At 34.9% G+C, this 12,430-nt stretch overlaps 1 long non-coding RNA gene across 2 annotated transcripts; it reads right to left on the bottom strand.

Annotated features, from left to right (window-relative positions):
* Positions 1 to 1,283: 1,283 nt before the first annotated feature.
* On the bottom strand, positions 1,284 to 12,263 carry LOC128249889 (uncharacterized). Of its 2 annotated transcripts, none has more exons than XR_008266024.1 (3): positions 11,908 to 12,263; positions 9,028 to 9,165; positions 1,284 to 1,398 (listed from the first exon to the last, which is right to left on the bottom strand). It is a non-coding gene; the product is annotated as an uncharacterized LOC128249889 (long non-coding RNA). The 2 variants fall into 2 exon arrangements; XR_008266027.1 differs by lacking the exon at positions 1,284 to 1,398 and adding an exon at positions 1,538 to 1,633.
* Positions 12,264 to 12,430: the final 167 nt, after the last annotated feature.

The following is a 12,430-nucleotide window of genomic DNA, read 5'->3' as shown; positions in this document are numbered from 1 at the left end:
AAAACACTGGACTGACTTGATTGACCATTTCAAAGTCTCAGAGGAAAAAAGTTCAAAAAGAATGATTTTTTTTTCTTCCAGATTTTCTCTCTCGGACATTTGCAGTTAGTAACTGATGTCGCTAATAAAGATTTTGATAAGTGATTGATTGATTTAGCTCATTTCCATTTTTTTTTCTGTTAGTCAGTCGATTGGAAAGACATTTTGGTCGACAAATGGTGTGGTTTGTGTGCGTGCATGTATGTATGTGTGTATGTGTGTGTGTGTTTGTGTGTGTGAGAGAGAGAGGGAGAGAGGGAGAAGAAGACAGCAAAAGAACTGAGAGAGAGTGAGGGATTGTTTTATTTTGTGTTGGGTTTGAAATGATTTATGGTCAATTTTTATGGTCAATATTTTCCAAATCATCTGATGTCGCTTATGTGGTTAAAAACTACCTAATGGTGTGGAATAAAAAATATCTCACGGAAAAAAAAAATACAAATTTCCGGTAATTATGTTGGAAGGAAAAAGTTAATAGAGAGAGGGAGGGAGAGAGAGAGACAAAGAGAGAGAAAGAAAGTGGAGACAAGCAAGCATGTTTCATTCAAGAGACTGGGCTATTAAATCCTTTGTGATGGGCTTAATGAACTCTACCAAGTTATTCTTTCGTTATTACAATCATTGTTGGAGAGAGAGAGAGAGGGAGAGAAAGAGAGAGAGGGAGAGAAAGAGAGAGAGAGTGAGAGAGAGCGCCCTCCCTGCGATAAATCTCAATCCCTGATCTAATTGGCATACCCCAGTCGCCGCTGCTTAATTTTTCTTTCTCTCCTAATGCTCTGGGTGTAAAATGAACATTATGCAATTTCTTTAGCCATTATAATATATACTAGTTCAACACCCGTCACATTGCTGACAGCAAAACGATAAAATTTCAAATCAAAATTCTCTATCCATTTAAAATACTGTCTTTCATGTAAAATGTATTTAAGCTAAAAACAAAAGGCTTTGAAAAAATTACAAAGTTACTAACTTTTTTCCCCCTATTTTTTCATTTTCAGAAATGTTTGTTATTTATATTAGCATTTTCTGAAATTGATAAATTATTAAAATTTAGGTCGTCTTTCTGAACGAAGTTTTAATAAATGATCTTTTTATATTTACTACAAGATATTACATTACATATCCTGCAAACTTAATGAATATACATTGTGCAATATTTACATTTAATTAAACGACTTCTTTATATACAATGTTCCTTAGTCAAGGTTCTGTGTTCAACATTACCTTTCTTTTTCTTCTTCCTGTCTCCCCAGCTTTCTCCTTTTCTGATCATCATGAAACACTTTGTCCTTTGTTATATTTGCTAGTAAAATATTCATGGCCATCTTTTTTTTCGGTGGCGTGTGAGCGAAAAATGAACTTTGACAAGATAAAAATGAAAAAAGAATAAACAAACTTTATTTTTCCTTATGCTGCATATGTGAATTAAACGAAAAAATTAAATAAATTCACTGTTTTTTTATTTTTATTTCTTTTCTCTAAATAAATTACTTGAAAATCATCTGATTGTGAGAATCTGAGCGTGTGACGGACGGACATACGGACAGAGAGACACGGCTCTTATAATATTGATTAGAGAGGTTTTCTGCTTATGCTATAAGAGTAGAAAAGAATAGGAATTAATACGGAAAATACTTTTATCAGTGTTTTATGCTTGTTTATTTGTAGTTCTATTCTTCCGCAACAATTTTTGTCTATCGATCTTATTTGTCATATCACCTCAATATAGTTTTGTTTGTATGTATGTATGTATGTATGTATGTATGTATGGATGGATGGATGGATGGATGTGTGTGTGTGTGTGTGTGTGTGCGCCTGCAAGTGATGTACTCTTATTCGTCTTTGTTGTTCAAAGACACGTTACTGGCCATTCGGAGGCATTTCTCATTGCTCATTTTCGTTTCATTTATGCAAATGACCTAAGGTCATAAATGAATATGTTCTATTTTGGTATATGTCTAAGTGTGATCTAGTGAAGGTAAGGTAGAGAAGTTGCTGTGTTGATGATGCCTATGGAGGTAGAAACATGTGATCACAACAACCATCTTGTCTTCTCGAAGAATTCTTGATTCTTGAGCTTATCCTCTCATATTGTTTAGTACTAATTACCTCTAGCATTTGGTCTTATTTAGTGTCAATTTTACCGATATATTTTAATACTTGCCTAAATGATCGATTTAAGTTTAGGTTTAGTCTTTAGGAGTTAGACTAGGCTTCGGTTTCGTATTAGCATTAATTTTAGGTTTATTGTCAGTGTTAGGGTTAGTCATTGGGTTGTCAAATAAATTCGTTCGTTTCTTTCCAAAGTTACCTGAATTAATATGATAAATATTTTTATCGTAGTGTTTCATGTAGCTTTGTTCTACCTAGGCAACTTTTGTTTATCATTTTTTAAATGTGAATAAATTTTTACCTCTCTTCAGATTGAGTGCCAAGTAAAAAAAACAAAAACAAAAACATTTTCGACATGTGCTTCTCTTTGATTATAATAACGGTTCCAAAGCTACCAAAAGCCATTCACGTCATCTGTACTGTATACTAGCGCACGGGTCAGTGAATTATTCCAAGTGGGGGTAAAAATGAAATTCTTGGGGGTGGGGGTGGGGGTGGGGATTAATGAGGACTCATTAGACATAAATAGAATTATATAAAAAACGTGTTCCTTGTTATGACAGAAATTTTTCTTCTGGCAATACTGCATCGGTCCAGTTTATTGGACATGTACATAGATTCGTATAAATAGATTCGTATAAATAGATTCGTATAAATAGATTCAATAAATCTTTTGAATTCGAAGAATCTATGATTTTCTTCTTTTCAAATCAAGGGGTTAATGTCGGCGTAAATAAATATATTTTGGGGGTAATTGGTTAAAAAGTTCCCCGACCCCGGAGCTACAAAGAAATCAGGAACAATGATGGAGAATATAACAATTGATTGATTCGTTAAAATTGTTGAAAAATAAGGATTAAAATGAATGAAAAAACCCCAACGAACATTTTTATCTGACAACCCAATAATTAGCGTGAAAGTTAGGGTTGGGATTAGGTTAATTTGTAGTGTTATATTTATTATTTGAGTAAATTTAGAGATAGCACCATGTTTGAGGTTAGAGTTAGGATTTGCGTCATGATTATCGTTAGCTTTAAGATTCATGTTGGGGTTAGTTTTCATTTTTAAAAATTTTAGTTTTAAGTTTAGAGCTAGGGTTAATGGCATATCTATGTTAAAGGTTACTAATAGGGTTAATTTTAATGCAAGGTAGAGTTTCGGGGATAGAACTAAATTAGTTTTAGTGTTTTGGTTAGGATTAATTTTAGAGTTAGTTTAGTATTAGGTTTAGATTTTAATTTAGTGCTAGGCTTGAGTGTTAGGTTAGCGGTATGTGTGGTTAGATATTAGAGTTACTGGTAGGGTTAGTTTTATAGTGAGGATTGAAGTTAGTATTACATTCAAAGTCTTGTTTAGAGTTGAAGATTGTCAGAGATGGTGTTACTGTCAGGTTTTGAGTTTACTTCTAGGCCTAGTGTTAGGACAAGTGATATTTTAGGGTTAAGTTTAGGTTTAGTGTTATGATTAGTTGTAGAGCTAGCAATAGGATTAGCATTAGTTAATATTTACCGTTACATTACTGTTATTTTTAGAGTGATCAGTAGTTTTTCTGTTAAGCTTCACTACTGGGTTTCGTTCGTTTTAAGACTAGACCTATGTTTATATTTAGTGTTAGCGATATGTTAGGTTTAACATTAGGGCTAATATTTGAATTAAAGTTAGCGTTAAGTTTTATGTTAATGTTAGTATTATATTTTACGTGTAAATGATAGTTAAGTTCTAGGTACGTTTTGAGATTCACTTTAGGTTTATAGTTCGGGTTCATGCTAGGTTTAGCGTTACGTTTAATGTTATGGTGATCAGGAGCTTTTGTTTTAGGCTAACGTTCTTGTTAATGCTAGTCTTAAGGTTATTTATGTTTAACATTAGGTTTCCTTTTAAGCTTTATTTTTAGCGTTAGTATTAATATTAGATTTGGAGTCAGACAATGTAGAATTTGGGTTAAAGTTAACATTAGTGTTAATTTTAGATTTAGGTTTAGAGTTAGGATCAGGGTTTTGTTATGATTAATGTCAGGTAAATTTATTCTTAGATTTAGGTTTATATTTACTGTTCTGCTTAATACTGTGCTTAATTTTATGCTTAAGGTTAGATTATTTTTGCAAGATTTAGGGCTTGGTTTAAGGTCGGGGTTAGGTTTCATGTTAGAATGAATTTTAGGTTAAGTGCTACGGCTAGGTTACTGGATAAAGCTAGAACTTACATTACGATTAATGTTAAACTTAAGGCTGGTATTACTAAAAATATTTTTGGGTTATAGTTAGGGTTAGTTTTGAATTTAATTTTAGGTTTAGAATTAGTACTAGTGTTAGGCTTTCGGTTAAGGTTTTGCTTAGAATTAAGGTTAGGTTTACGTCTATCGTTAATTCCAGCTTTAGAGATATGTTTAGTGAGTTTCGTGCTGGTTTGTGCTTATATTTTTCGATTTATGAAGTGGTAGCAAAAAGTTCCCGGACTAGTTCCGTAACGTGCCAGCAGATGGCAGTACACGGTTGCGTGCGCAGTGAGAGCTAGCAGTAGCCTTCATGAGGCAGTGAGCCAAGTGACATCGTTGTGTTTACTTTGCAGGTTGTGAAATTTGTGTTTTTGTGATCACGTCTAAGCTGTAATCTGCGATTTTGTCATAGACAGGAAGTTGGAACAAAGAGCTAACGTGAAATTTTGCGTTGAACTTGGGAAGTCTGCTACAAAGAGATTGAGTACACTTCGTCAAGCTTACGGCGACGAGGCAATGGATCGTACGTAATGTTTCGAGTGGTGCAGACGCTTCAAAAGCGGAAGAACGTCCCTGGTTGACGCTCTGGATCTCTACAACGGTGTTAAATCGCAAAAGGTCCTCGATTCGCTTACGCTAAATGACTTCCAGACCGGATTCCAAAGGTGGCAGGAACGCTGGGACCAGTGTATTGCTGCGCAAGGTGACTATTTCGTACGAGATGATGTTAAAACTTAGGTAAATAAGTCATTTTTTTCTTATTAAACATAACTAGTCCGGCAATCTTTTGATACAACCTCGTAGAGTTTGGATCATATTTAGCGTTAACGCTAATTTTTTTGTTACGCATACTTGTATTGATGGATTGATAAGTTACCTTCACATTAACTGTACCTTTGAGATTAAGTTCATGTTTATGGATAGAATTGGAGGCGCAATGGCCCAGTGGTTAGGGCAGCGGACTCGCGGTCATAGGATCGTGGTTTCGATTCCCAGACCGGGCGTTCTGAGTGTTTATTGAGCGAAAACACCTAAAGCTCCACGAGGCTCCGGCAGGGGATGGTGGCGAACCCTGCTGTACTCTTTCACCACAACTTTCTCTCACTCTTCCTGTTTCTGTTGTGCCTGTAATTCAAAGGGTCAGCCTTTTCACACTGTGTCACGCTGAATATCCCAGAGAACTACGTTAAGCGTACACGTACCTGTGGAGTGCTCAGTCACTTGCACGTTAATTTCACGAGCAGGCTGTTCCGTTGATCGGATCAACTGGAACCTTCGACATCGTAAGCGACGGAGTGCCAACAAACAAATGATAGAATTACGAGGTTCATTCCAGAAGTTTTCAGACTTTTTTTTTAGGAGAGGCAGTTATAACTATCCCAGATTATTATAATTTTAGTATGGACCTGCCAACTTTTCTTTATTCCAAATTAAATGAGACGACCGCAACAGCCTACTATTTATCACAACTAATTATTTTGGAGAATGCAGTTAGGACGTGAAGACAATTTGGAAGCTCATTATGCAATAAATTTTTGTGTTAAACATGGAAAAAACGCTACAGAAACTTATGAAATGCTCCAGCCTGCTTATGGATTAACTTGTATGAACCGAGCATTTGCTTTTTGCTGGCACAAGAGGTAAGGCAAAGCAGGTCAACCAGGAAGCTCATGATGAATCCCTTTTCCAACAACAAGGGCATCATCTACACCCACTAGGTTCCCTCAAGCTAGACGGTCAACAAAGAATACTTTGTAGATGTTTTGAGGGAGTTTAAAAAGATATTTCATCACAGACGGCCTGTTCGAAGATCTTCACAGAGACACAGTGAGGAACGCACGAACCAGGTTTTGGAGGAGCCTTCAGGCTTTGGTGGAATCTTGAGGTTGGCTACTTTGAGTAAGCTGTTATCTTCCAACTATAATCTAGTTGATATTTTTTTATTTTTTTTAAAATACTTTTATTTTTGGATGGAATATTATGTTTTTTTTTCCTTTTCCTTCTATGCAAAATGTCAAATGTAACCTGAACACCACGTAGATTATCTTCGAATTTAATTTTGGGTTTAAGCGAGGGTTTAGTTTTAGGGTTATATGTTAACTTTAGAGGCAAGTTCACATTTAATATTTGGTATAGGATTAGTGTTATACTTAAGGTTAAGGTTAGGGTTAGAGTTAGTGTTATGCTTCGGATTTAGATTAACAATCTATCGAAGATTACGTCTAGGGTTAATGTTTTTTTTAATGTTTGGTTATTTTTAGGTCATGCGTTCAGTTTTAGTTTAGTGTTATACTAGCAGTTAGGGATAGATTTGACATTAGTATTATAATGAGGTTTAGTGTTACATTTAAGTTTATTCTTAAATTAGTTTTAAATTAAGGGTTAATGATGTTTGGTTATTTTTAAGGTTAAGGTTAATTCTATGGTTAGATTTATGTATAATGTTTGGTTTAGTTTAGTGTTAATTTCTATGTTAAGGTTAGAGATGGAACTAGTATTAAATTTACACATTTTAAACGTTATGTTCAGATTTAAGTTTAGGGTTAGTGATGATTTTAATATCGGTTTCAAATTTCAGCACAAAGCCAGCACTTCTGAGGTGGGAGTAAGTCGATTACATGGAATCCAGTGTCCCCGAAAGGATGAAAAACAAAGTCGACCTCGGCGAAATTTGAACTCCGAATGTTAAAACGGGCGAAATGACGCTAAGCATTTTTCCCGGCGTGCTAACGGTTCTGCAACTCGTTGGCTTTGTGGTAGTCTTGATATTAGGCTGACTGAATTGTTAGCGGAATTTCGTTCGTCTTTAGAGTTATAGTTCATACTCGGGTTACGGTTAGCGTTCCTATTACTTTTGTTTTAAGGTTAACCTCATATTTATATTTTGGGTCGTGTTAGAGTTAGGGTCGTGATCAGGATTGATTTTAACGATAGGTTTTCTACTAGTGTTAATGTTTGGCTCAATGCTCGTATTTGGGTCATGATTAGAGTTTGGTTTAGTTCGGCTTACGTAAGGTTTAGCATTAAGTTTATTATGAGAGTTACGTTTCATTTAAAGGCTAACGTTTGTGTTAGCGATGGCGAAGTATTATAATTAAGAATAGCATTAGGTTGAGAGTTAGTGTGTTATAGTTTAGCTTTAGAATCAATATTAGGATTACGGTTAATAAGTTAATTTAGCGTGATAGTTATTGCTATTGTTAGGTTATGGTGAGTGTAAGGATTAAGGTTAAGTTTACCGTCAGGATTTTGGTTAGTTTTATAGTTATGGTTCAGATTAAGGTCCGAGATACTATTAGGTGGCGGTTTAGTGCTTATTGTTAGATTACTGTTAAATTTTAGGGCTTGGTTTATATTTAGTGTTATGTTTAGATTTTTGTTATTGCTAAAGCTATTATGAGTGCTGACATTAATTTTAGGTTTAAGTTTGTGAAGGGTAAGTTTAGAGATCGTGCAAGTGTCAGGGTAAATTCGCCTGTTGAGTTAGTTATGTTTTACCTTTCTATTTAGTGTTAAAACTAAGTTTAAGATTATGTTTAGATTTACTTTTAGGTTAAGGGTTAGAATTAAGTTCTGAGTTTGCGTTACTGTTAGAGTTAGCGTTATTGTTAGGTAAGCGCATAGCAGTTAGAGTAGAATAGTATTAGAGTTAGAATCAGGATTACAGAAAAAGTTTTAGGATTATGTTAGGATTAGGCTTAGGTTCCAATCTATGTTAAGGGTTAGTATTTTGTTAGTATTAGTTTTGTTCTTAGGGTTCAGATTACATTTCTTTTTGGTTTAGAATTAACATTACGTTTACTTGTGGTCTAGTTTTATAACCACAGTTGAAGTTACTATGTTTAATATTAGCATTAGAGGAAATTTTAAAGTTTAGGACTAGGTTCATGTTAATCTATAGATTTAGAGTTCGTATTATATTGATGTCTATGGTTAGTGTTAATGTTAAATTTAATATTAGGCTTAAGTTAGGTTTAAAAATAAGTTTCGATTTTGGGTTAAGTTTATTTTAAAAGTTAGATTTAAGCTTAGGTTTCAGGGATAGATTTAGTTTTAGAGTTTCCATTAACATGCAGTTTATATTAAAGATTAAACATTAACTTTAAGTTTAGGGTTAGGTTTAAAATTAGCTTTTGGGCTAGTGTTAGGATTAGAGTATGTGTTAAGATTTAGCGTTCATGGTTAGAGGTCATGTTATTATTAGATTTATTGTGTTAAGTTTAAGGTAAGGACTCTGAATGGGTTTAGGTTTTAGCTTATATGTATATCGTTCAGTTTGGGGAAAAGATTAAGGTTTTCATTATATATAGCGTTCGTTTAATGTTAGGGTTAGTGCTATGTTAGCATTAAGATTAGGATCTACATTAACGTTATGAAATTTAGGGTTAGTTCCATTTTAGTGTTATTTCATATTTCAGGTAATTGTTAGTGTTAGCCATTGCATTAACTTTAGTGTTTGTTTGTACTAAGCCTTATATTTACATTAGTGCTAGCGCTAAATTTAGCCTTAATCTTAGCGCTGTGATTCGTAAGCAAGCTGCTTACCACACAGCCACTCCTACGCCTGTAAGAGAATTTGTAAATTATAATAAAATAATTTTTAATATTCAAATTTTAATTTTAGCTGCAATATTGTAAGTAAAAAGTTACTTATTCTTTACTTTACTAGAAGTAATCGCTTGTCCTATAGTTTTACAGGTGTAATAACTTGTCCTGTACTTTTCCAGGTTTATAATCTTAAGAATGTTACTTTTCTTGCTCGCATTTTTCCATGTAATCCATGATTCTTCCAGGTATTGCTGTAATAAGATAATTAATAATGTGTCAATTAATAATTTTAAGATTTTACCTTATAAAATACTGAAAGATAGCATTTCAATTTTTCCATGTAAGTGATGATGATATTACAATTTTTTTCATGTTTAATTTGAATATATGTTGTGATTGAATTATTTGATGTTACCCATCCACACCAAATTAACGGCAGGGATTTTTACCAGGCTGGAATGGTTTGCTGCATCAGGGTTGATTTGAGACAAAATAACAAAATTATGGTAAATTTCTATATTAACACTTGCACGATTTTCACTTGGATTTTTTGTGTGGAATCAAGTACCCTGACCTCCTAATATGCTGCAAATCCCTTATTCTGGTTCGGAAAAAAGGAGTGGGGCCCTCCATCCCGGAGTCATTGGAAATTTTTGCTTTTCGTTGAATGAATTTCTGTGACCTCCTATAATATGCTACAAAACCCTTTTGGGGTCCGAAAAACGGGGTGGGGTGAGGTGGAATCCTGGGAAATTTAACCCCCACCCCTGTTGATCTTTTCACCTGCACGATTTTCACTAAGGTAAAAAAAAAAGGGCTTCCACCTCACCCCATCCTGTTTTTCGGACCCGAAAAAGGGTTTTGTATCATGTTGGGAGGTCACAGGAATTCATTCAACGAACAAAAATTTCAAATGATTCTAGGATTGGAGGGGGGTGGGGCGGGTTCCCCTCACCCCACCTCCATTTTTTTCCGAACCAGAATAAGGGATTTGCTGCATATTAGGAGGTCAGGGTACTTGATTCCACGCAAAAAATCCAATCCAATTTTTTGTTTTTTCTTAGTGAAAATCGTGCGGATGTTAATATAGAAATTTACCATAATGTTGTTATTTAGCCTCAAATTCGGTTTAGTGTTTTAGGGTTGGGTTATTGTTAAGTTTAGATTTAGGATTAAAATATATTACGTGTAAAATAATATTTAACACGCACGAGTACACTCAGGCGTGTAAAGACCTTTCGCTGGAGAAACAGTCAAAATATTCGTGTTGCGAACGTGTTAAATATGACTTTACACGAAGAATATTTATTCAACGTTGCTTCGTGCGACTTAATTAGTTGTAGTTTGACCAAGATTCACGTACATCAGCCATTGTAAAAAAGCGAATAATTCTTTTCTGGTTGTGAAATGCAGATTTGGCATTCGTAGCTGATGACTTGAAACATCGCAGAAACGCATTCGTTCAACGATGCAATGGTGTCATTCACAGCTGAATGTTCTTTAACATATGTCGTTTAGGACGAAATGATTTCTCCCGAGACTATTTCCGAAGCGAAAGCACTTCACACGTCCGAATGTACTAGAACGCATAAAATATGAATATACACGAATATGTTTTATTCAACGCCGTTTCGTGCAAATTGTAATTAATTCTAGCTTGACCAAGCTTTATAATATAAGTGAAAGTACCGATTAGTGTTCTAATATAAGAACGAATCATTCCTTTCGGGCGGTGAGATTCAGATGTAGTAGTCGTAGCTGATGGCACGCAGCAACGCATGCGCTCTACGATCCAATCAGAGTATTGTCTCGCCAGACTATTTCCACAGCGCAAGTTTTCCTTACGTCTGCGTGTACTCAAACGAGTTAAATCTTACAGTACACTCACATTTTATTCAAAGCAGCCTCGTGAAACTTTAGTTAATAAAATTCTAGCTTGATCAAGATTTATGCATATCAACGTTCGACTTGTTTGGTGTTCTAATAAACAAACGAATCATTCTGTTCGGGATCTGAAACGCTGATTTGGTATTTGGTGCTGATGACTCACAACGACACAGAAACAATGCGTCCTACAAAGCAATGATGTCATTCACGGCTCAATGTGTTTTTATGCATCGTTTACGAAGAATATTTTTTCTCACAAGACTGTTCCCCAAGTGAAAGGACTTTACATGTCTGAGTGTACTCAAACGTGTTAAATATTTCAACAAACTTCGCACGAATGTATAATATATTCGATGCTGTTTGGTGCGATTTTTGTTAATTAATGGTTAGAATAAAATTTAGCTTTAGTGTTAAGTGAGACTGAAGGTTTGTTTTAACGTTAATATTCCAATTATACAAAAGTTTATCGTTCCTGTACATTCAACTGTTCCTGTACATTCAACTGTTCCTGTACATTCAACTGAAAATGAATACCAGTGACACTTGGGTATTAACCAGAGCCGTCTTAGCCAGTATTGTAGGCCTCCTGGCCTACAATGTTGGCTAAATCAATGCACTGGACCCTATAGTATTTATTCATTGACAGCAATGCAAAGCATACATAGATCAGATTTGGGCCCCTCTGAAAAACTGCATAGTGTGTCCATGCCTTAAGACAGCACCCTACGACGAACTGGCGTCCTGTTAAGGGGAAAGTTTTATACTCTCACTTTAAAGACCTTGAAGAACCGGATTAACTCCGATCTCATGAGCCGTGAAGGCTCGATGCAGAGACGTCAGGGGATAATTTCTGATCGAGCGAAAGATGTCAGAAATGTAGGAGTGACGAACTATTCAGTTGTGTCTCTTAACTTTATCATTTTTGCAAATTCCCACATAAGACTTAAATACTAGTCAAGTACCGAAATCGATTCAACCGACTATTGTCCACTCCTCTATAAATCTGTCTGTCTGAATGAGGTGCCAACAAGAAATTAATTTAGTGCATTCAATTTAAACTGATATTAGACAATACAAAAAACAAATTTGAGAAAGAAAAGAATAACCGGGCATCTGACTGGATTCGAATCAAAGGCGACAGCGTTACTGGTTACACTACAGAGCGCCAGTAAATCTCCTTTGCAATGTTATTTGGCGGTCTGCAATTTTAGCTATGCCGGTGAGTCATGTCCCCTACACAGTTTAGATTCTCAGTCATATGCATCTTCTTTTTTTTTCATTTACATTGCTAATACACATAAACTTTTAAATGATACCCAAATCCTATCTCCATTCTGCATGTCACAGCCGTCTTCATCTTTTTATGATATTTGAATCTTTGGGTAGAAATGTCTTATTCGACAACATCAAAATTTTCTTTCAAGACTTTTTAGACGGGAAATATTGTTTTCAAAACTGAAGTTTTCTCTTAAACAGAATCTTTTGGATAACTTCTTAATTATGACGTAATAATAGTCACATTTTCGTAACAAAACCATCAAACTCATTTATTTTTATTTCACATTTTCAATATTTTATAATATACTAGCAGAAATACCCGGCTTTGCCCGGGTTAAAGAGAATAATGAA

Source organism: Octopus bimaculoides, chromosome 1, assembly GCF_001194135.2.
Source record: "Octopus bimaculoides isolate UCB-OBI-ISO-001 chromosome 1, ASM119413v2, whole genome shotgun sequence".
Taxonomy (NCBI): Eukaryota; Metazoa; Mollusca; class Cephalopoda; order Octopoda; family Octopodidae; genus Octopus; species Octopus bimaculoides.
Note: the sequence above shows the minus strand (reverse complement) of the source record. Positions and strands in the feature narration are given on the sequence as shown.